A 26,143-nucleotide genomic window follows, 5' to 3' on the forward strand; every position below is an offset into this window, starting at 1 on the left:
CTTCTGCCTGACACTCCATCCCTCGCCCTTTCTGTCCTTTCCTCTGGAATCCTGAACTGCTGCTGATGCCCTCCTCACCTGTCCCTGTGCTTTGGACAAATATTTACCCTGTCTTGTGTGTGCTTCTCTCCTCATCTTGCTACAGCCTTCCATGCTCTCCCTCTCCTGCCCTCTGTTCACTTGAACTGTGTAAGTCTGCATTCAGGCATTACCTCTAGAAAAGCCATTCATGACACCCTTTATCTACATTTTTCTTTAAGCTCCGGTGTCTAGTACTGAGCAGAAACCCGAAAAATAATTGTTGAATAAAAGAAATAAAGACTTAACGTATACCAAGGTGATTTTTAAGAGCTTGTCCTCTGCAGTCTAAGAGCCAAGAAGGTAGACATGTGAAGAAATAATTTACATTCAGGTGATGAAGATACACTAGAAAAATCTATGAAGTACTAAGGTAGCTACAAGGAAAGATACCTGTTTATCTGGGGAAAGATATCTGTAATCAAGGTCCTGTTATGAAGTAGAGAAGAGAATATATTGTAATTTTATATGTCTGTCCTGTATTTTGAAATTTTGTTTGGTTTCTGATTGTTTTGTTCACTGATGCTTGGGTGAATTTGTGAATGAATCTTTGAGATGTTTGTGTGCCTGTAACCTGATGAATCCTGGTATTTCCCAAAAGGTTTCTTGAAGTTTTCGATCATTGGAAGTATTTCTTAAAGAAGTAAACATGCAACTGAAGATTAAAATTGATATAAGCTGTCATTTGATACAATGTTTGAAATCTATGTTTTAAATATTCTTTTATCTAAACATTCTAAGTAATTTTAACAAAACATACAGATTTGTCAGCAGAACTAGACTTAGAAATGATATCAGAGAAAGAACAAGAAAAATCTGATGGAGATGAAAATAACCATTCACAGGTATGTAAAAATATAAATTTAAATTTCTGGTTTAATACTGTTTTCTATTCTTTAACAACATAATACAGTTTTCAACAGAGTTCATAACAAATAAAATTACCTTTCAAAAGTAGCCTTTTAGAATCGATAGATGATAATTTAAGTTTTTATAGCACTTCAATTAGAAAACTTAAAATATTGTTAGAATTTGTTATAATTTATAGCTTGTCTTTGGAACTGAGGCAAAAAACTTTCCTGACTACTGTTTACTTCTTCCATTTTTATAATTTATTTACTTGATAAAGAAGGTGAGACCAAATACTGAATCATAAGATTAAAGAGTTGAATTTATCAACAATATGACGATGATGGTCCCTGACCTAGATATGTGGAAAGAGAAATCATTGCCAGTGGTCAAGGTTTTTTGTTGAAATTGTCAGTCACTGATGCCAAAACTAAAGATTCATTCTGTCTGATATCTTGGCATAGTTGACTTCAGTTCAGTTCAGTTCAGTCTCTCAGTCGTGTCCAACTCTTTGTGACCCCATGGACTGCAGCACGCCAGGCCTCCCTGTCCATCACCAATTCTTGGAATTTACCCAAACTCTTGTCCGTTGAGTCGGTAATACCATCCAACCATCTCATCCTCTGTCGTCCCCTTCTTCTCCCGCCTTCAGTCTTTCCCGGCATCAGTGTCTTTTCAAATGAGTCAGCTCTTCACATCAGATGGCCAAAGTATTGGAGTTTCAGCTTCAACATCAGTCCTTTCAATGAACACTCAGGACTGATCTCCTTTAGGATGGACTTAGGGATGAACATTCAGGGAGAGAGTAGGTCATAGAATCAGCCCAACTGCCTATTAAAAGAATTGAACCTTTCAGATTGGGCCTTTGTTGTTAGGGTACAAATAATAACTTTCTAACTTATTTCATTTCCAGATGGGAAATCAGTAAATATTATTAAAAGTGCTTTGTCCACTTTCATTGGTGGCTGTTAGGATTTAATATAACTGAATGTAGGGGCTTCCCAGGTAGCTCAGCTGGTAAAGAATCCAGCTGCAATGCAGGAGACCGCAGTTCAATTTCTGGGTTGGGAAGTTCCCCTGGTGAAAGGGATAGGATACCCACTCCAGTATTGTTGGGAGACCTGGGTTCAGTCCCTGTGTTGGAAAGATCCCCTGAAGAAGGTTGTGGTAACCCACTCCATATTCTTGCCTGGACAGAGGATCCAGGCAGGCTACAGTCCTAGGGGATGCAGAGTCAGACACGACTGAGCACACACATAACTGAATGTAAGCAGGTAATATGTATTGATGTATAACATTATCATTATATATAATTTGCATTAAAATTTAGGAATTGGTTCCTCTTTCTGATTGGTGTTAATAGATTCTGGCTCCTAGTAATATAAAGTTTGTCTGTTCTCCAGATATTAGTCCTCAAAAAAAAAAAAAAAACAAAACCTTACAAATGTGCTGTAGGGACTCTCTGTTTAAGATATAGTGAGGGGAAATTTTTTTATATAAATTTATTTATTTTAATTGGAGGCTAATTACTTTACAATATTGTATTGGTTTTGCCATACATTGATATGAATCCGCCATGGGTGTACATGTGTTCCCCATCCTGAACCCCACTCTCACCTCCCTCCCCATCCCATCCCTCTGGGTCATCCCAGTGCACCAGCCCCAAGCACCCTGTATCATGCATCAAACCTGGACTGGCAATTCGTTTCACATATGATAATTTACATGTTTCAATGCCATTCTCCCAAATCATCCCACCCTCGCCCTCTCCCACAGAGTCCAAAAGACTGTTCTATACATCTGTGTCTCTTGCTGTCTCACATACAGGGTTATCATTACCATCTTTCTAAATTCCATATATATGCGTTAGTATACTGTATTGGTGTTTTTCTTTCTGGCTTACTTCACTCTGTATAATAGGCTCCAGTTTCATTCACCTCATTAGAACTGATTCAAATGTATTCTTTTTAATGGCTGAGTAATATTCCATTGTGTATATGTACCCACAGCTTTCTTGTCCATTCGTCTGCTGATGGACATCTACGTTGCTTCGGTTTCCCGGCTATTATAAACAGTGCTGCGATGAACATTGGGATACACGTGTCTCTTTCAAGTCTGGTTTCCTCAGTGTGTATGCCCAGCAGTGGGATTGCTGGGTCATATGGCAGTTCTATTTCCAGTTTTTTGAGGAATCTCCACACTCTTCTCCATAGTGGCTGTACTAGTTTGCATTCCCACCAACAGTGTAAGAGGGTTCCCTTTTCTCCACATCCTCTCCAGCATTTATTGCTTGTAGACTTTTGGATAGCAGCCATTCTGACTGGCGTGAGATGGTACCTCATTGTGGTTTTGATTTGCATTTCTCTGATAATGAGTGATGTTGAGCATCTTTTCATGTGTTTGTTAGCCATCTGTATGTCTTCTTTGGAGAAATGTCTGTTTAGTTCTTTGGCCCAGTTTTTGATTGGATCGTTTATTTTTCTGGAATTGAGCTGCAGAAGTTGCTTGTATATTTTTGAGATTAATTCTTTGTCAGTTGCTTCGTTTGCTATTATTTTCTCCCATTCTGAAGGCTGTCTTTTCACCTTGCTTATAGTTTCCTTTGTTGTGCAGAAGCTTTTAATTTTAATTAGGTCCCATTTGTTTATTTTTGCTTTTATTTCCAATATTCTGGGAGGTGGGTCATAGAGGATCCTGCTGTGGTTTATGTCGGCGAGTGTTTTGCCTATGTTTTCCTCTAGGAGTTTTATAGTTTCTGGTCTTATGTTTAGATCTTTAATCCATTTTGAGTTTATTTTTGTGTGTGATGTTAGAAAGTGTTCTAGTTTCATTCTTTTACAAGTGGTTGATTAGTTTTCCCAGCACCACTTGTTAAAGAGATTGTCTTTTTTCCATTGTATATTCTTGCCTTCTTTGTCGAAGATAAGGTGTCCATAGATGCGTGGATTTATCTCTGGGCTTCCCACTTTGTTCCATTGATCTATATTTCTGTCTTTGTGCCAGTACCATACCATATTGATGACTGTGGCTTTGTAGTAGAGCCTGAAGTCAAGCAGGTTGATTCCTCCAGTTCCATTCTTCTTTCTCAAGATTGCTTTGGCTATTTGAGGTTTTTTGTATTTCCATACAAATTGTGAAATTATTTGTTCTAGTTCTCTGAAAAATACCGTTGGTAGCTTGGTAGGCATTGCATTGAATCTATAGATTGCTTTGGGTAGTATACTCATTTTCACTATATTGATTCTTCTGATCCATAAACACGGTATATTTCTCCATCTATTTGTGTCCTCTAATGTTTTCAAGAGAAGCTAGCCTTTATAACATTAAAAATCATCTCCTAATTCATTTTTGGTAGATTTAATATACATGAATTAATTCAAACAGGGACAAAATTGGGTTTGTGAGTTTGTGACAAAATTGGGTAAGGCGAGTTATTTTTCACTTAACCCCAAAAGGGTTAGGTGAGGACGAGTGCCTTTGGCCAGAAGTCATTTCAGTGAATAGTCCCCTTGGAAGCTGAACTGTAGTGAATACATGTAAACAGCTCCATAGACAATATTTCCTTGGACAGGCAATGGAGAACTGGATGGTAACTGAAGAGGAATGGGGAGTTCAAAGGAGTTTCTTGTTTTATGTTCAGAGGGGAGCTTTTAGAGTATATGAGCTGTTGGAAATGAGCCAGCAGAGGACGTGTTTATTGAGTTGAATCTTGTTTCCATTTCCAATATTAGAAAGCTTATTGATTGTATGACATCTTTAAACTATTACAGTAAACTAATTGTCCATAATACTTCTGTTCATATATAGCTTTATGGTAAAGGCTTGTTCATTGGTTCTGAAGTGTAATATTGTTATGTAATTGAATATGCAGATGATTACTTAAATTAACTCTATCATACATAGATTTTAAAAAATTATAGAATCATGAATACACAAATACTTAGGCTATACTGAATAGGATTTAATCATTCCTTGATGATTCTGGATGATGGTATCATCGTGAGTAGCTACGGTTTTGTGAGGTACTCTGAAACATCACATCATATTAACTTCATATTGTTTATAGATTCCTGGGAAGAGGGGAAATTTTTGTTTATATTCAGTAGAAAAAGCTATTGACAATCTTTCATTAATTATTATTTTTGGATGATAAAGTTCTAAATTACCATCCTTCCCATACATAGAGTGTCATTAACACATATTGTGTGCTCAATAAGTGCGTGTCAGGTACGTGAAGAAACAGCAGAATGGTTACATGAATGCCTATTGACGAATTTCTTTACAAAAAGCAAATCTTTATTGCAAGTAGGTTTCCAATATTGCCTACCTGGAATGATGTTTGATTTTTTTAGAAATATATTAAGATTCAAAAATTATTATTTATAGTTATTGCTAGACATGGAATAATAATATAGATTCATTTGCTATCATATTACTTAGAAAGACTTATTTAAATATTACTTTCTCAGCATGTTTTGGAACCACAGTGTTGAGGCCAGATTTCCTGGGTTTGAATTCTGGGTCTGTTGGTGACCTGCTGTGTGGGCTTGGGCAAGATCCTCAGCCTTTCCATGTTCCATTTCTTAAAGGACCTAATGTATTACCTGTCTCTCAGAATTACTGTGAGGATTAAAATGCCTTATGACATGTCAAGTGCTTATAATAATGCATAGCAGTTGCATAGGAAGTCCTCAGAAGGCTAATATCATGGTTATTATGGTTTTCTTAAAAATGGGTTTCTTTCTTATAAGGAATTAGGAATACTTCCGAGATAGGTTTTATCGCCCTAGAAGGTAGTTCTTATTGAAATGACACCTGCCGAAAACCCTGGTATACTGCTTCCTATCAAATAGCACAAATAACGTTATGTTTTTCCTTTTCCTTTGATCTAAAGTGAATGCTTTATAGTATTATTAATATATTTTCTTTGTCCATTAATGCTACTCTTTATTTATATTTATTATTTATATTTATGTTTATTTATATTTATTAATTTTTTATTTATATTTATTAATTTATTTATATTTATTAATTTGCTCTTTATTCTTTAATCCTTTAATAAAAAATTACTTCCCAGTGCAAAGGTTTTATGTAAAAAGCCAAAGTTTAGGTATTGTTTGTATTTTTAAGTATTTAATATTAACCTGAAAAGAATCATTTGTTATTTTAGGACTGTGAAGAAAACATGTAATGAAAAGAACAAGGTATAATAAAAAAGTTAACTATAAAAAATATCATCCAAGTAAAAGATGTTTTGTAACAGGAATAGTGGAAAAACAAAAAATCTTCATTTGTTGTAGAGACATATACTTTGAGAACTTAATTTAGAAACACTATTGATCAAATTATCATTTTGATAAAAATCTGTCCTTTTAAGTAGTGTCTGTTTTTGATTTAATGAAGAGCTATTTATCACCTTTTTACAGTTAGTATATTTTATAAATATTTTAAGGACATTGTGAAACAGTATTATGTATGTGTAGGTCAAAGAACAGATTAATGACGTGAGCTACCTGAATGACTTAACTCAGTCATCTGAAACTGCTTCCAAGGATGGCGATGTCTTGACTCTAAGAATTCCACATTGCAAGTAGAAGCACTTGGCTTGAGGTATAAAGGTAGGACCATGGTGTAAATATCAATACAAAGCCTGTTTGTATATAGTGTAGTAATATATGCACACTTTGTCTAGTACTGCTCTAGAGCTACGGATATATTATAGTGCTGTGCATCTTAGAAGTATGTTTTGTATTAAAAGACAGTGAAAGAGAGTATATATATACTCTGAGCTATAGGCCTATGATCATCCTTACTGTACCTGAATTTATAATTATTTTATATATATATATATGTAGTTATTTTATTTCTCTTTCTCTTCTACTAGACTTCAAGCTAACCAAGAGCCAGGATCATCTGTTTTATCTGGAGAGCTTAGAATACTGTCTTCACTTTATAAACACTGAATACTTGTTCAGTGTATGGAGGTGTGAACATGAAAGGCACAGTCCTTTATACTCAAAAATTACTCATATCAATGTGTTTCTTGTTTCTATGTGTTTTCTTCATGGTGCAGATTGTGTTAACTTGTTGAAAATTCGGGATGCAATTCTTTCATATGAAAGATAAATAGAACTTTAAAAAAGCCACTGTGAACTACTTAGAGGAGAAATTTAAAAACTGGAAAATAAGGTTGGTGAGCTACAGAAAGAACTGTCCGAAAGAAAAGAAGTGAATCACAGTTAGGGCATCAGAAAGTGAAGTGGGAACGAGAGCTCGGCAGCTTGAGATACCGCACATCCTACTTATAAAGAAATATTTGAACCATTATTGACTTGAATACTGCAGAGACGTAGCTGTGTTCTAATTTTTAACTTACCCTCTGGGATTTTACAGGGGATAAAACGTCGTTAGTATTGTAGAGTGAGAAATTCATGGAAATAATAGAAGTTCTTAACAGTGAATGCTTCTAATGACTTAATGTGTATTTTTCCAAATCACTATTTTCATGATCATACAGAAGTCCACCATAACGGAAACCTCATTAATGATTTAACAGATTGACTTTTGGTTGGTTTTCACTTTACTGTATTATATTTAATACTACAAAGAACATCTTTTCTACAAATTCATTTCTACATTTCTAATTATTTTAAATTCATTTTCTTTAATAATACTGTATTATTTGGTTAAACTATAAGAATTTTTGGAAACAGTCTTTGATCCATATTTCTAAACTACTCTTAAGAAAGTTTATATTACTTTACATTCCCACCCACAGAAATAACAAGTAGCCATTTTTCTAAAGACAGAAAAGGAAAAAAAAAATTTATGCTGTTTTATTTGTAACCTTCTGCATGAAAACAGTGATCATTATTAAGTGTTCTTCATTGTATTTTCCCCCATTTTACTATTTTAAACTTTGTGAAGAGGGAATAAAAGTTATTGCAGCAGTGAATAGTCTCGTGTTTTTTTAAGAAGAGTTCTATAAATTTTGCAGATTCACCTTAAAGCAAGAAGAAGAGAATAGAAGAAAGTCTGATATGTTATATGAAAAATTAGGGAGCAGTTAAGAAGAAAGGAAGACCAATACAGTAAAGAAGTTGAAATGAAACAGCAACTTGAACTCACTCTCAGAGCACTAGATAGAACTAAAGACTGGGAAATGATCTGAATCAGGTAGAGTAATTGTTGGTGAAAATTTCAAATTTCTAACACCATTGCATCAATATTATTTATAATATCCCTTTTATTTAATATGTATTATTTAGATTTCAAACAAAATGTAATCTCAACCTAGGTATGAACTGTGACATTCAGAGTTTAAGTGATAAGTTTCTTGCCATTCTTGGCTTTTAATAGATGCTCTGTATGTGTTTTCTGAGTGGAGGAATGGATGTAACTTGAGCTTAATTATTAACATAATGATTGGCACTTTTGATACAGTAGACAAAGTAATCTTCTTAATTCCAATCCATGTATTAATTTTGGCTTTTTTAATGTTAAAATACAGGCTAACTTGCCTTGAGACTGTGAAGGAACTAGTTAAATGCTTAGTAAAGAAATTTCCTTTCACAGTAGTATATCTGCATGTTTTTTCTCTGTGATAAATTTAGCAGGCAATAAGGAGTTCATGATCTGAGCCACAGTCAGCTCCCAGTCTTGTTTTTGCTGACTGTATAGAGCTTCTCCACCTTTGGCTGCAAAGAATATAATCAGTCTGATTTCGGTGTTGACCATCTGGTGATGTCCATGTGTAGAGTCTTCTCTTGTGTTGTTGGAAGAGGGTGTTTGCTATGACCAGTGTGTTCTCCTGGCAAAACTCTATTAGCCTTTGCCCTGCTTCATTCTGTACTCCAAGGCCAAATTTGCCTGTTACGCCAGGTGTTTCCTGACTTTTACTTTTGCATTCCAGTCCTCTATAATGAAAATGACATCTTTTGGGGGGTGTTAGTTCTAAAAGGTCTTGTAGGTCTTCATAGAACCGTTCAACTTCAGCTTCTTCAGCGTTACTGGTTGGAGCATAGACTTGGATTACCATGATATTGAATGATTTTCCTTGGAAATGAACAGAGATAATTCTGTCGTTTTTGAGATTGCGTCCAAGTACTGCATTTTGGGCTCTTTTGTTGACCATGATGGCTACTCCATTTCTTCTAAGGAATTCCTGCCCACAGTAGTAGATATAATAGTCATCTGAGTTAAATTCACCCATTCCAGTCCATCTTAGTTTGCTGATTCCTAGAATGTCGACGTTCACTCTTGCCATCTCCTGTTTGACCACTTCCAATTTGCCTTGATTCATGGACCTAACATTCCAGGTTCCTATGCAATATTGCTCTTTACAGCATCGGACTTTGCTTCTATCACCAGTCACATCCACAGCTGGGTATTGTTTTTGCTTTGGCTCCATCCCATCATCCTTTCTGGGGTTATTTCTCCACTGATCTCCAGTAGCATGTTGGGCACCTACCAACCTGGGGAGTTCCTCTTTCAGTGTCCTGTCTTTTTGCCTTTTCATACTGTTCATGGGGTTCTCAAGGCAAGAATACTGAAGTAGTTTGCCATGCCCTTCTCCAGTGGACCACATTCTGTCAGACCTCCCCACCATGACCCATCCTTCTTGGGTGGCCCCACACGGCATGGCTTAGTTTCATTGAGATAGACAAGGCTGTGGTCCATGTGATCAGATTGGCTAGTTTTCTGTGATTGTAGTTTCAGTGTGTCAGCCCTCTGATGCCCTCTCTTAGTGCCTACTGACTTACTTGGGTTTCTGTTACCTTGGACATGGGGTATCTCTTCACGGCTGCTCCAGCAAAGCACAGCCGCTGCTCCTTACCTTGGACAAGGGGTATCTCCTCACGGCAGCCCCTCCTGACCTTAAATGTGGAGTAGCTCCTCTCAGCCCTCCTGTGCCTGCGCAGCCACTGCTCGTAGAATGTGGGGAAGCTCCTCTCGGCTGCCGCCCCCGACCTCGGGCGCGGGGTAGCTCCTCTCAGCCTCTCCCCGTGACCTCTGGCCCGAGGTAGCTCCTCTCGGGTGCCACCCCCTGCCTCAGCCGTGGGGTAGCTGCTCTGGGCTGAGCTTCTGCATGGTCTATCACAACCACCGCACTTGTCCATGGTCCATCACAGCTGCCGTGCTTTGTATGATTATACAGTGGAAGTGAACAAATAGATTTAAGGGACTAGATCTGCTAGACAGAGTGCCTGATGAACTATGAACAGAGGTTCATGATATTGTATAGGAGACAGGGATCAAGAAAATCCCCATGGAAAAGAAATGCAAAAAAGCAAAATGGCTTCTGAGGAGGTCTTACAAATAGCTGTGAAAAGAAGAGAAGCGAAAAGCAAGGGAGAAAAGGAAAGATATTCCCATCTGAATGAAGAGTTCCAAAGAATAGCAAGGAGAGATAAGAAAGCCTTCCTCAGTGATCAATGCGAAGAAATAGAAGAAAACAACAGAATGAGAAAGACTAGAGATCTCTTCAAGAAAATTAGAGATACCAAGGGAACATTTCATGAAAAGATGGGCTCGATAAAGGACAGAAATAGTACGGACCTAACAGATGCAGAAGATATTAAGAAGAGGTGGCAAGAATACACAAAAGAACTGTACAAAAAAGATCTTCATGACCCAGATAATCACGATGGTGTGATCACTCACCTAGAGCCAGACATCCTGGAATGTGAAGTCAAGTGGGCCTTAGAAAGCATCACTACGAGCAAAGCTAGTGGAGGTGATGGAATTCCAGTTGAGCTATTTCAAATCCTGAAAGATGATGCTGTGAAAGTGCTGCACTTAATATGCCAGCAAATCTGGAAAACTCAGCAGTGGCCGCAGGACTAGAAAAGGTCAGTTTTCATTCCAAGCCCAAAGAAAGGCAATGCCAAAGAATGCTCAAACTACCACACAATTGCACTCATCTCACATGCTAGTAAAGTAATGCTCAAAATTCTCCAAGTCAGGCTTCAGCAATATGTGAACCGTGAACTTCCAGATGTTCAAGCTTGTTTTAGAAAAGGCAGAGGAACCAGAGATCAAATTGCCAACATCTGTTAGATCATTGAAAAAGCAAGAAAGTTCCAGAAAAACATCTATTTCTGCTTTATTGACTATGCCAAAGCCTTTGACTGTGTGGATCACAATAAACTGTGGAAAATTCTTGAAGAGATGGAAATATCAGACCATCTGACCTGTCTCTTGAGAAACCTGTATGCAGGTCAGGAAGCAACAGTTAGAACTGGACATGGAGCAACAGACTGGTTCCAGATAGGAAAAGGAGTACGTCAAGGCTGTATATTGTCACCCTACTTATTTAATGTATATGCAGAGTACATCATGAGAAACTGGGCTGGAAGAAACACAATCTGGAATCAAGATTGCCAGGAGAAATATCAATAACCTCAGATATGCAGATAACACCACCCTTATGGCAGAAAGCGAAGAAGAACTAAAGAGCCTCTAGAAGAAAGTGAAAGAGGAGAGTGAAAAAGTTGGCTTAAAGCTCAACATTCAGAAAACTAACATCATGGCATCTGATCCCATCACTTCATGGGAAATAGATGGGGAAACAGTGGAAACAGTGTCAGGCTGTATTTTTTTGGGCTCCAAAATCACTACAGATGGTGCTTGCAGCCATGAAATTAAAAAACACTTACTCCTTGGAAGGAAAGTTATGACCAACCTCAATAGCATATTAAAAAGCGGAGACATTACTTTGCCAACATAGGTCCATCTAGTCAAGGCTATGGTTTTTCCAGTAGTCATGTATGGATGTGAGAGCTGGATGGTGAAGAAAGCTGCGCGCCGAAGAATTGATGCTTTGAACTGTGGTGTTGGAGAAGACTCTTGAGAGTCCCTTGGACTCCAAGAAGATCCACCCATTCCATCCTAAAGGACATCAGCCCTGCGTGTTCATTGGAAGGACTGATGTTGAAGCTGAAACTCCAATACTTTGGCCACCTCATGCGAAGAGTTGACTCATTGGGAAATCCCCTGATGCTGGGAAGGATTGGGGGCAGGAGGAGAAGGGGATGACAGAGGATGAGGTGGCTGGATGGCATCACCGACTCGATGGACATGGGTTTGGGTAGACTCCGGGAGTTGGTGATGGACAGGGAGGCCTGGCGTGCTGTGATTCATGGGGTCGCAAAGAGTTGGACACGACTGAGCGTCTGAACTGAACTGAACTGAAATTTAGCAGACATTTAAATTAAGATCCGAGTTACTCACATGGGATAAAGATCCTTATGCTTTAAAAGGCTACTTCCTTTAGACAGTTTTATTGCATTTTATATTCTGATTCTAAGCTTTTAACTGTTTTTTTTCTTTTAATGGTATGGGCCCAAAAACTTCATATAATGTCTCTCCAGGTTATGGAAGAGTGACGTATGATACTCTGAAGCAGCTTTCTGGAGAACGGAATGCCAGAATCTTGCAGGAGGGAATCCTGGCCAATCACCTTGCCAAACAAAAGGAGAAAAAATGGCTAATAAGGAAATGAACTCTGAGGTATTTTCTGTAGTCATTTTCCAATATGTGTGTGTATGTATCTGTGTATGAATATATTTTATAAACCAACAGTATGCATCATAGAAAGTATAGAGGATTGTGAAAGCCTATACATCTATATTTTGAGGAGGGATGACATTTTTCATCTGTCGGAAAAGTAATATTTGTAATTCAGATCCATTTGTCTACAGCAGTCAGGTAGGGACAATGACCTCATCCAAGGAGGCCTTTAATATTTTCCATCAGAATTGATCTCAAAATTATTGCAACCATCTCAGAGGAACCAGCATCATGATTGTGGTTCAGGTCAGGAAGACGGCGTGTGGTCCACCATCGACTGCACTACCCACCCAAGTCCCTTGCTTTGGACTGAGCGTGTGCGTCACTCCATGCACGTCATCACCTTCAGTGTCTAAATCAGAGTCTGTTCTTGGCTCCACTATCATTTCTTTAACCAATACCCTGTCAACGACCTTTGCACATCATTTACCATATTCCAATTTGTAAAAACTGCAAGATCAGTTGTAGAAACAATTTTGAACACTTTAAAAAGTAACTTCTTCAGAATAAACTTCTAAAAGTCCCGCCTCCCCTGCCCCCCAAGAAAAACCATAACTCTTGCTACTAGCAATAGATACTCTTAATTTTTGGTAGTGATTTCACTTCCTTGATAGATCATTAGGGTAGTTTATCACTTCCACTGATGGTAAGGAGGAAAAATACAGGCAATTCAGAGACTGAATTTTGGTTGTCATTCTTGTGAGAAAGTTAACACTTTGCTCTAGTAGTGTCCTATTTTAGTACAAGGAACATTTGAAAACAGTGACAGATATGCCATAATATATATTTAGTGATAATTAATTAGTGTTTTTCATTGTCTTTTGCCCTATCTTACTATTTTAAACATTACGAAAAGGTATTGAAAGTTATGGAAGCAGCAAATAATCTCATGATTGTCTAAGAAGAGGTCTCTAAATTTTATCTTATTTACCATTAGTGTATGTACCATGAGTGAAATGAGAGGCTTATTTTGTGTTTATATGTTTGTACTAGAGAAGTAACTTGGTTTGATGTAAGAGGACTAGTAGAGTCAGAAGACCTGGTGAAAAATCTGAAGCTTACTTATATTTCTAACGTCTTCCTTTCTCAAATCATTATAGCTAATGAGTTAATTGATGTTTGTAGAAGTGCTTAGTGCAGCTATCAATAGGTATAATTCTTATAATTGACTATTATAATGTTAGAACAGTAGCATATTCTCAAGAAAAAATTTTTTTACAAAATTTAATCTGTTTCAATATGTACAGAGCTAAGGCTCTTACTTTGGGGTAGCTGTATAGGTTAGGTATCAGATGTACATTTTTTAAAGCTAGCAAGTGGTGGTGTTTATTGGAGATATTTCTTGGGATAATTTTCTTTCTCTTCATGTCAATTTAAATTAATTTCAGAAACATTTCAGCCTTGAATCATTTATTATTGTGGCCTCTCAACTGTTTAAAGGCATCTACATGTCATTAAATCATAATTTGGGACTCAAGTAGTGAGCTTTACCCAAACTGTTCTTGATTTACTCTTGCATCTGCTATTTATGATTTACTTAGAACATTTTTGCAAACAATTTGCTCATAATTCTCATTTTCAGTTAAATCAAATCAGTTCAGTTCAGTCACTCAGTCATGTCCGACTCTGCGACCCCATGGACTGCAGCACGCCAGGCCTCCCTGTCCATCACCAACTATTAGAGTTTACTCAGACTCATGTCCATTGAGTCGGTGATACCATCCAACCATCTCATCCTCTGTCATCCCCTTCTCCTCTTGCCTTCAATCTTTCCCAGCATCAGGGTCTTTTCAAATCAGTCAGTTCTTTGCAACAAGTGGCCAGAGTATTGGAGTTTGAGCTTCAGTATCCGTCCTTCCAATGAATATTCAGGACTGATTTCCTTTAGCATGGACCGGTTGGATCTCCTTGCAGTCCAAGGGACTCTTAAGAGTCTTCTCCAACACCACAGTTCAAAAGCATTAATTCTTCGGCACTCAGCTTTCCTTATAGTCCCAACTCTCACATCCATACATGACTACTAAAAAAACCTTAGCCTTGACTAGATGGACCTTTGTTGGCAACGTATTGTCTCTTTTTTAATATGCTGTCTAGGTTGGTCATAACTTTCCTTCCAAGGAGTAAGCCTCTTTTAATCCCATGGCTGCAGTCACCATCTGCAGTGATTTTGGAGCCTGAAAAAATAAAATCTGTCACTGTTTCCACTCTTTGCCGATCTATTTGCCATGAAGTGATGGGACCAGATGCCATGATCTTAGTTTTCTGAATGTTGAGGTATAAGCCAACTTTTTCACTCTCCTCTTTCACTTTCATCTAGAGGCTCTTTAGTTCTTCTTCACCTTCTGCTGTAAGGGTGGTGTCATCTGCATATCTGAGGTTATTGATATTTCTCCGGCAATCTTGATTCCAGCTTGTGCTTCATCCAGCCCAGCATTTCTCATGATGTACTCTGCATATAAGTTAAATAAGCAGGGTGACAATATACAGCCTTGACGTACTCCTTTCCCAATTTGGAACCAGTCTGTTGTTCCATGTCCAGTTCTAACTGTTGCTTCCTGACCTGTATACAGGTTTCTCAAGAGGCAGGTCAGGTGGTCTGGTATTCCCATCTCTTTAACGACTTTCCACAGTTTGTGGTGATCCACACAGTCAAGGGATTTATCATAGTCAATAAAGCAGAAGTAGATGTTTTTCCGGAGCTCTCTTGCTTTTTCAATGATCCAACGGATGTTGACAGTTGATCTCTGGTTCCTCTGCCATTTCTAAAACCAGCTTGAACATCTGGAATTTCGCATTTCACATACTGTTGAAGCATGGCTTGGAGAATTCTCATTTTAAGGATGAATTACTATCATTTGAATACACACTTGTCCACTAAAACTGAAGGGTGGCAGGATTCGTGAGCAGCAGGAATGGAGTGAGTTGGGGAGTGGGCTGTAGGGTCTGCGGTCTGGAGGCAGGTGGAGTCCAGGTTATCGAGGCTCCTTGAAGGCCATGGGAACAACCTCATTTTTTAAATTTCATTTTTCTTTTATCTTGGAATGTGCTTAATTTCCAATTTTGTGTTAGTTTCAGATATACAGCAAGTTGATTCAGTTATATGTATACATATCTCCAGTCTTTTTTAGATCCTCTTCCCATATAGGTGACTACAGAATATTGAGTAGAGTTCCCTGTTCTATGCTAGTCCTTGGGGTTAGCCAAGGGCAAAGGTGGGGAGGAGGGATAAATTAGGAGTTTGAGATTAACATAGACACATTACTAGATATAAAATAGATAAGCGCGAGGGAATGGCCTCATTTTTTTTTGCTGAGATAGGAATCTATTGGAAAGATCTGAGCACTGGATAGAATATGTGAAGATCTCTGAACTTAATCAAACCTCTAATAAAGAAAGAGTGAAAATGTTCCACAGTGTGGAATTTTCCACCACTTGTCCCACATTCACACCTGTTTCTTTCTGGACATGAGGTGGTGAAGCTCTGCAAATTTATTGGGAGGGGCAGGGCGTGGACAGTGGGTCTGCATCTTTTTTCTGAGTAACTTAGTATCAGGAAGGCCAGAGACACTTCTGTGTCTGTAACGAAATTCAGTGAGGATAGAAAAGAAGGTGAGTAGATGTCTGTGGTGATAGTTTTCAAAGTACATCAGTTCAGTTTAGTTGTCGCTCAGTCATGTCTTGACTCTTCATGACCCCATGGACTGCATGCAGCACATCAGGCTTCCCTGTCCATCACCAGCTCCCAGAGCTTGCTCAAACTCATGTCCATTGAGTCAGGAATGCCATCCAACCATCTCATCCTCTGTTGTCCCCTTTTCCTCCCTCCTTCAGTCTTTCCCAGCATCAGGGTCTTTTCCATGAGTCAGTTCTTTGCATCAGGTGGCCAAAGTATTGGAGCTTCAGCATCAGTCCTTCCAATGAATATTCAGGATTGATTTCCTTTAGGATGGACTGGTTGGATCTCCTTGCAGTCCAAGGGACACTCAAGAGTTTTCTCCAACACCACAGTTCAATAGCATCAATTCTTTGCTGCTCAGCTTTCTTGATGACACAACTCTCACATCCATACATGACTACTGGAAAAACCATAGCTTAGATTAGATGGACCTTGGTCGATAAAGTAATGTCTTTGCTTTCTAATATACTGTCTATAGTTTTCTTCGAAGAAGCAAGGATCTTAATTTCATGTCTGCAGTCACCATCTGCATTGATTTGGAGCCCAGGAATATAAAGTCTGTCATATTTTCACTCTTTCCCCATCTATTTGCCATGAAGTGATGGGACCAGATGCCATGATCTTAGTTTTCTCAATGCTGAGTTGCAAGCCAGCTTTTTCACTCTCTTCTTTCACTTTCATCAAGAGGCTCTTTAGTTCTTCTTCGCTTTCTCCCCTAAGGGTGTTGTAATCTGCATATCTGAGGTTATTGATATTTCTCCTGAAACTCTTGATTTCTGCTTGTGCTTCCTTCAGCCCAGCTTTGGCATGAAGTCCTCTGATCTAAGTTAAATAAGTGGGGTGACAGCATACAGCCTTGATGTATTCTTTTCCCAATTTGGAACCAGCCTGTTGTTACATATCAGGTTCTAACTCTTGCTTTTTGACCTGCATACAGATTTTTCTGGAGGCAGGTAAAGTGGTCTAGTATTCCCATCTCTTGAAGAATTTTCCACACTTTGTAGTGATCCACACAGTCAAAGGGTTTGGCACAGTCAATAAAGCAGATGTTTTTCTGGAACTCTCTTGCTTTTTCTATGATCCAACGGTTGTTGGCAATTTGATCTCTCGTTCCTATGCCTTTTCTAAATCCAGCTTGTACATCTGGAACTTCTTGGTTCACATACTGTTGAAGCCTAGTTTGGAGAATTTTGAGCGTTACTTTGCTATCATGTGAGATGAGATCAAAGTACATATGTTGACGTTATGTATTATTAGCATAACATAATAGTAAAGTGATCTTATAAACTCAGTGACAGAGCATCTTATTAGGCAGTTGTGAGACAACTTCAACAAGAACTGGCTGATACCCTAAGAAACCAGTCTATGTCAGAGGCTTCACTGGAGGTCATGTCACATTATTGTGCTAGCTTAGAAGCTGAGGCACAGGACTTAAGGAACAACTTTTCAACTCACAAGTCAGTTTGGTGTGAAATTTAATGTGTCAACAGTCAACATATAGGATAAAGTGTTTTAGAACACTCATTTTCATAGACAGCTTTCTTTTGTATTTTCATTACAAGTAGTTTACTACAGTTTTACTATCTTTAAATGCACTTGTTTCTTAAACTCTGACTTTCATTCTGCCATTTGCACTATATATTTTTTTCTTATATTAGGTACCCTTAGAAAAGTTGAGAATTGCACCTCATTCTTCACACAAGTTGATAGACTTTTTTATTACCGTGATGAGGCAAGCCAGATAAAATCAGAGGATAATGTTTAATGGAATGTTCCAGAAAATTGTCATTTCTCATCTTCACTTTTGTGAATGGCTGTAGAGTTCTGTATATATTTATTTCGTGCATTTAAGTATAACTTGTGCAGAAAGGGTATTACACAAAGCAGTTGAAGTAAGGCATTGCCTTCTTTTCATTTTAGATATACTATAAAGACATGGAGGTACTCAGATGGTGTATAGTACATTCATCCAAACTAGAGAATTAAGAAGATTATCTAGATCCTTCCATTGAATTTTTTAAAAAAGGTATTGAGATATAATTCACGTATCATGGAATGCACCCACTCAACACGTGTAGTTTAGTATCTCTTAGTCTAGAGAGGTGTCAGCTGTGACCAAAGTCAATTTTAGAGCATTTCCATCACCCTCCAAAAGAAGCCTTGCATCCCTTAGCTACCGCCTTTGCCCCCCCACCCTCATCTTCCTCAGTCCCAAGCAACCCTCAGTCTAATATCAGTCTCTGGAGACATGCCTGTTTTGGGTATTTTATATAAATGGAATTGTACACTATGTGGTCCTTTGGGATTAGCTTTTCTCATTTGACGTCATGTTTCTGAGGTTCATCCATGTGATAGCACGTATCAGTTCTTCCGTTTCTGTTGATTGTCAAACAATGAACAGCTTGTGACTAAGCCATTTATCCATTCATCAGTTGATGACGCTTTGGGTTGTTTCCACTTTGGGGCTATTAATAATGCTGCTGTGAACATTGATTTACATGTTTCTGTGTGGGCATATTTTTATTTCCCTGAGGTAGAATTTTATCCTCAGAGTTCACTGGCTGATTTCACCTTTTCCTGGCCTTTGCTCAGACAGTCCTTTCTGTGTTTACAGTTTCTTTTCCTCTTGGGTAGTCCTCCATTTATTCAGACCTGGTGCCCAGTCTCTGCTCCTTCATGGATCTTTTCTGACTGTCCAGCTCTCATGGAACTTTTTCTCTTTAGCCCTTGTCATCTAGTCTGTGAAGAGCAGTTTAGCCCTTAAGTTTACGGTGTTGTCATTTTTTCCATGAGGGAGAATCTTATTTAAGTACATACTGGTCTAACAGGGAATATTTATTGATACACACAGCACTTATCTTGCATAAATGGAAAGTAACAAAGATTTACAAGAATGTGGCATTTTTCTTTTCAGGTAAATGTATAGATTATCTCAGTAAACTATTGGGAAATGGAATTTCTTTAACTGCTTTGGAATACAGTTCAAATGAGCAAAAAGTTGTTGTAGTTCAGAAAAAGGCTTATGGGGTTAGCATCCATATTTACAGATTTAGTAATTAGAGTCTTGTTGTCACAGTCTTCTTTTGGGAGGGATATTAACTCAGCCTTAGATAACCCAATACAGTATCCCTCACACTTCTTTGAGAACCTTGAGGCATTAAGATGAGGGATGGAGAGGAGTAAGAGATATTCTACTAAGAGGGGACTTACAGTCATTTTATGGAGGAAAGGTAGAAAAATATTTATTGTAGAACAATAAAAGTGTAAAATCAAATGCAAATGTTGTGTGACAAAGATGATGACAGTGAAGAGTATATTTTGACTCTTGGTGGTTTGAACTTCTTTCTTGATTCTCTGAGTAATACCTGGCCCTACATTCTATAATACAGATAACATCATATTTATTTGATCCGGGGTTTGAGTTAGGCTGTGCTCAGCCCACTTGCCTCATTACCAAATGGTATTGTTTTCTTCTTGAAGATTGATGATCTTCCAGCAGAGCTAGGAACTGCATCTTCAAAATATCTGCACCTGGATGCAGAAAAAACAAGTTCTTTGCAAGGAGTTATTATCTATGAAAGGAATGCAAAAGAAATGTGAAAAACTAGAGAAGAAAAAGCAGTTGCAGCAAGAAGTAGTGACCCTCAAAAGTCATATAGGACTGAATATGATAGAACACAGTCAAGTAGAACAGTGTATATTGGAGACTGAAGAAAGAGCGAGACAGGATCTCGTAGAGAAATGAAAAGAAGTCAACCTATTTTTACAGGCTAATTTGTTGACCTGTCATGTGCTTGAATTCACCTCACTGTACATTACATTTGGGATGTATACAGCTTATGTGTTCCCTCTACTTCCCTTAGAGCAGTTTATTTTGTTGATTTCTGGAAGGAAGGGGACACTTGTTTCTCCCTTTAAATATTTCAGTTTCCATCACAGTTACCAGTAAACTGACCTTTCAGAATGATTCTCACTAGAGAATCCTTTTACTTATAAGAACAATTGGTATACAGCAAGACTATTAGGAGGAAAAGACAATATTGTGGTTTAGAACCAGCACCATCCTCTTGAATTATTCTTAAGTTGTCTTGTTCAGTGTTTAAAATTTTAAGTTGATCTTCGTAGTCTTTGAATTATCAGATTATATAAGTACTCCTATAACATTGATTCCACTTTTATTTTATAATTCAGATTTAATTCACTTCAAATTGACGATAACTGTTTTAAACTTCCACTCTTTTTTTCACATTGAAAATTGTTCTCTGAATCACTGACTCAAAACTAAAGGGAACAAGTATAATTATCCAAGTTAAAATTATTTTAAAAATGTTATCTTTTTACATTTGCCTCAGATAACAAGCAGCATCTCAAGAGAACTTAGAGTAGTTACACAAGAAGAATAATGTTTCCAAAAGAAATCAGATGGAACTCAGAACTGAAGACTTGGAATCTGAACTCTTCAAGATGAAAACTTTGCCAGAAGATTATAATAAAGCAGAGTGGGAAAAATATAAGCAACTCTACCTAGAAAAACTAGGAGTCAGAAAGTCATTGGCAAATAAAGTAAACAAGTCAACACAGAATCACAGAAAATAAATTTAGTTCATTACTTTGTCTTGAAAGCCAATTTTTATAGAGCTGGGTGCCTGAGATTAGTAGGAAGTGAATGCTAACTAGATAGTCATTTCTAGAGGTGCTCTAAGACAATCTGTGTTAATACTGTATCAAGTTTTTCTACACTACTTAAAAGCATGCTTGTGAAATAGGGGGAAATTAACACAGGGTTGAAAGGCAAGGTAATTCACAAAGTGGTTGAAACTAACATGGTGACCTGACTGACCAGGGTGTGTGGAGAATGGAAAAGGCAGATCCCACCTGCAGTGCCTAGTCCAGGTTTCCCCAACATCTGAAAGCAGAGCATTCCTAGGGAGCCTTTCATAAGCCAAAACAGCATAAAGCAAAGAAGCAGTTAACAGAGGACACATTCTGCTGCTGCTGCTAAGTCACTTCAGTCGTGTCCGACTCTGTGCGACCCCATAGACGGCAGCCCACCAGGCTCCGCCATCCCTGGGATTCTCCAGGCAAGAACAATGGAGTGAGTTGCCATTTCCTTCTCTAATGCATGAAAGTGAAAAGTGAAAGTGAAGTCGCTCAGTCGTGTCCGACTTAGCGACCCCATGGACTGCAGCCTACCAGGCTCCTCTGTCCATGGGATTTTCCAGGCAAGAGTACTGGAGTGGGGTGCCATTGCCTTCTCCGACACATTCTGCTAGTTGATGCATAAAATAAGTATACACAAGAGAAGCACAGGTGCTTGCAGAGAGGATTCAGGGCTGTGGCAACTTGATGCTGTGATGTGGGGTGTGGCTTCTGGAGAAGGAGCACAGTGGAGCCACTCTCCCTGCTTGGAGAGCATAATGCCTCTCACTGTAAAAACATATGCTGAATGCTGTTTTGACTTTTTGCCTTTTGAAATTAAACCAAAAATTCTCTTCAGATTTTTTTTTCCAATCAAAAACAGTTGCTGACATAGGCCCTTCGTAGAAGTGAAGTAACATGAAGTGAAGTAGCATTAAGTGAACTTTGGAAAAGCAGGGAATACTTGTAATTATTCCTGGGGCTGTTTTAGCTCTCTTCAGTCTCATCGATTGACTTTCTCACCTTCCCCTCGAGATTGTGGCTCTAGGTGATTCCTCAGAGCCAAATACTTAATTTCTCTGAGGTCATGAGTGAAACGTATATACCAGAATGGTAAAAGGAAGTGCTTAAAATGGCTTTGTGGGATGGTGTGTTTCTTCATCCCTGAACTGTTTCCTGGAGGCAGATGTGTCCCAGAGGGCAGCAGGGGTCACTGTGTGGCCACCTCCCTTTCTCTCTGATGCGCTTTCTCTCCTCTCCCAACTGTCACTTGTTACTTGAGGAGCCCCAGACTCATGTGGACTTCTTTAGAACAAGGTTACAGCTGTCATTGGTTACAGTAGGTCTGCTCTGTGTTTTCAGTATTGAAAAAGTTGAATGGGAATACCATTTACTATGTGGCAACTTAAAAAATGTAAATCATTTAGGGAAACATAAACGAAATTGCTGTTTGCCATCTTCCCTAGGACTGCTGAGAGGCTGGCAGAGATCAGCACCAAACTTGAGGTGGAGAAACAGCGGAACAGATCTTGACTGAGCAGTCTTACCATGAGGCCAGTCCTGGAGCCCTCTTCTGTTGGAGATTTCAATCCTGCTTCAGGGTTCAACACAAATCTTATTTCAAGAGCAAACATAAGGTTTTCTACCTCAATTCCACGCCCTTCAAATGACAGTGTGGAAACTTACTTGAGCAAGGTTAGTTCTCTTCTATTTTTTCTATTGGGTTTCAGATTTCTGATATGAATGATCCTTGTTTTTAATTTGGTGAACTTCTGAGTTGTTTTTTTGACTTATGCACACTAAGTAAAACCATACTTAACTGTGATAATCAAGGAGACATTTAATGGTTTTTTTGTCCTAGGTCTCTCATTTTTAAGAGATACTTATTAAATTCTTAAATTTGTTGAAAAGCTGCATTTAAATTCAACTTTAGAAATGGAATCTGATTGTCTAGTAACCAAAAGTGTACTTTCAGAAGTTTGATTAACTTTCTAATTGATCTCACTGTGGCCGCGCTTCATAATCAGCTCCAGGCTCCGCTGCACCCGCCGCAGCTTTCCCACCCCTCAGCATAAGGGACTGACTGGCATTGAAACACTAACCACATGTGGATGCTTTTTTAGGGAAACATAAATGAAATTGCTATTTGCCGTCTTCTCCAGGACTGCTGAGAGGCTGGCAGAGATCAGCACCAAACTTGAGGTGGAGAAACAGCGGAACAAAACTTGACTCAGCACTCTCACCACGAGGCCAGTCCTGGAGCCCCCTTGTGTTAGAAATTTCTATAGTACTTTAGTGCTCAACTGAAATCTTACTCCAAGAGCAAATGTAGTGGTTTCTACCTCAATTCCATGCCCTTTACATAAGAGCTTTGAGATTTACTTGACTAAGGGTAGTTCTGTTATCTTTTTGCTTTGAGTTTCTGATTTCTGATAAGTGATTCTTGTTTTTGATTTGGTGAACTTCTGAGCTGTTTATTTGACTTATGCACACTAAGTAAAAGCCATAAGTAACTGTGGTAATCAAGGACCCAGAAATCTTGTGATCTTTTTTGGTCCTAGGTTTCTCGTTTTTAAGAGATACTTATTAAATTCTTAAATTTCTTGAAAAGCTGCATTTAAATTCTAATTTAGAAATGGAATCTTATTGCCTAGTAACTGAAAATGAATTAAACAAACTTGTGATACTAAGTCAGAAGATTAATTTCTGGTTCTTGAAAAGCTGCATTTAAATTCTAATTTAGAAATGGAATCTTATTGCCTAGTAACTGAAAATGAATTAAACAAACTTGTGATACTAAGTCAGAAGATTAATTTCTGGTTCTAGGTTGATTTTTTGTTATTTTCTTATACAAGAGTAGGTATTTCATTACTATTTTACTTATAGCTTTTTCATTTAAATTTCTAAAAAATATCGTGCTGAGCAGTTATAGAATGTTTCTAAATTTGTAGTTAAATCAAATATTTAAAAATTGTAACTGAAGCTCACTTTTGTCTCTGTCTTGACATCACCTGGATGAATGATGACTGAGATAGCAATGATGGGGAGTCTTTAAATTGCAACTAGTTATCATTGTGCAATCATTGTGATTAAAATATCCATTTCAGTCAGTGCACTCGGGTTTATGGTTTTGATGGTATTTTCATGATGTTTGTGGTACAGATAAAAATAGCCCTTGTTAAATACAGTCTCAACCTTTTTCTCATTTGGCTTCTTGCCATCTTAGAAGAGCAATCTAAGGTTTTTTCAACAGCACTGTGGCTACGGTGGGTCTTAGTACTTGAGAGCTGTAAAACTGGAGAACGTGCTTTAGCTGTGCAGCGCAGCAGGCCTCTGAACACTTAATCCCAAGTCAGAGACTTTCCCACACAGGCCTAAGAGGAGGAAGCAAATGCTTGACCCCCGTCCCAGGGGCAGGCTGCCTACTGCAGACCCGAGTTCATGGTGCTGTGGACACATATATCTTTTCGAAGAAGAGATTTGGAACCAACCAAGCACTTTGGGAGAAGTTCCTTGTCCCAAACTTAACTGTTAAGTAAATCTCCTCACTTCTCATCCCACAGCAACATTGTCCTCAATGGTGAAAAACTGAAAGCATTTCCTCTAAAATCAGGAACAGGATAAGGGTGCCCATTTTCACCACTACTATTCAACATAGTTTTGGCAGTTCTAGCCACAGCATTCAGAGAAGAAAGAGAAATAAAAAGAATCTAGATCGGGAAAGAAAAAGTAAAATTCTCTCTGTTTGCAGATGACTTGGTCCTCTACATAGAAAACCCTAAAGACACCACCAGAAAATTACTAGAGTGAATCAATGAAGATAATAAAGTTGCAGGATATAAAATTAGCACACAGAAATCCCTTGCATTCCTATACACTAACAATGACAAAACAGAGAAATTAAGGAAACTATCCCATTCACCATTGCAACAAAAATGAAATACTTAGAAATACATTTAACTAAAGAAACAAAAGAGTTATATAAAACTATATAACACTGATGAAAGAAATCAAAGATTACACAAATAGATGGAGAAATATATGATGTTCATGGATTGGAAGAATCAATATAGTGAAAATGAATATACTACCCAAAGCAATTTATAGATTCAATGCAATCCCTATCAAGCTGCCAATGGTATTTTTCACAGACCTAGAACAAATAATTTCACAATTTGTATATAAACCCAAAAAACCTTGAATAGCCAAGCAATCTTGAGAAACAATGGAACTGGAGGAATCAACTTGCCTGACTTAAGACTATACTACAGAGCTACAATCATCACGACAGTATGTGTTTCTTTTTGTGCCTGGCTATATCCTCCCTCTACTTCTGCCATCTCTGTAGAACTATCCACCTGCACCCTGACACTATTCTCAGAAAACATGGAGTTCATCAACTTGTGAAGTTTCTGGTAGTTGTTAAGGCTTGGAAACCCAGACTCAAGCAATCACGTCTGTGTCGCCGTCACTTGGTGGGTGACCTTAATTTCCCAGACATTGATTTTGTCACTAGTTTATCTTTTGCCCTCAGGAAGAATTCCAGCCACCCACATCAATATGGATCCTGCCAAAGTATTTGGCCTTATCTCTTTACCACCCTCCTTATCTCTGCATCTCACCAGACAGACTGTAGGATCCCACAGGTGCGCTTCCTCTCCTCCGGTCTTTGTACATGCTTCTCTGCTCCATCTCCTCCGGTACTTTTTCCTGTCCTTCATGTATCTGCTTCCACAGCGCCTCCACCAAAAAGCTGGCAGGATTGACACAAAGCCGGCTCTCCCTCCTGAGGGTTCTTGTGCTGTCTTTTATGTCTTAGTATTTATGACTCTGTGTGGAAATTGCCTGTTTGTCTGTTTTTCCAGTTTATGGGATATCATTTTTCAGGGTGGACTGGGTCACCTTCATCTTGTATTTCCAGGGTTTGTCACAGCACGTTTGCACATAGTTATTGAGTAAATGAATGAAGAATGAGAAAACCAGAAGCTCTGACACTTAGCCACATGTGGGACCAAGGGCAGATTATGTAATTGTAATCTTGTATTTTGTTTCCTGTCATCTATAGATATGTTTCGTTTTTCGCAACACTTAGAAATATCTCAGGTTTTTTTTTTTTTTTAACTAATACTTAGTTAACTCAAGTATTTTAGATAAAGAATGTAATCCTTTTTCTTTCCTGCTGCTGCTGAATTTGAATCTGAGTCCTATGGAGTGTCTCCTCTAGGATCTACAGATGGGTCAAATCTGTATCAGGACCTACTTTTGAAAATATCACAAGAATATGTACAGATTTTGAAGAAAAAAATATATGATCTGAAAGATAAATATTAA

The 26,143-nt window shown here is 38.2% G+C and overlaps 1 pseudogene; it reads left to right on the plus strand.

Annotated features, from left to right (window-relative positions):
* Positions 1-866: 866 nt before the first annotated feature.
* Positions 867-26,143, plus strand: LOC145530959 (ankyrin repeat domain-containing protein 26-like; annotated as a pseudogene).

This window comes from Giraffa tippelskirchi, chromosome 13 (assembly GCF_054371585.1).
Source record: "Giraffa tippelskirchi isolate mGirTip1 chromosome 13, T2T-mGirTip1v1.2.pri, whole genome shotgun sequence".
Lineage (NCBI taxonomy): Eukaryota > Metazoa > Chordata > Mammalia > Artiodactyla > Giraffidae > Giraffa > Giraffa tippelskirchi.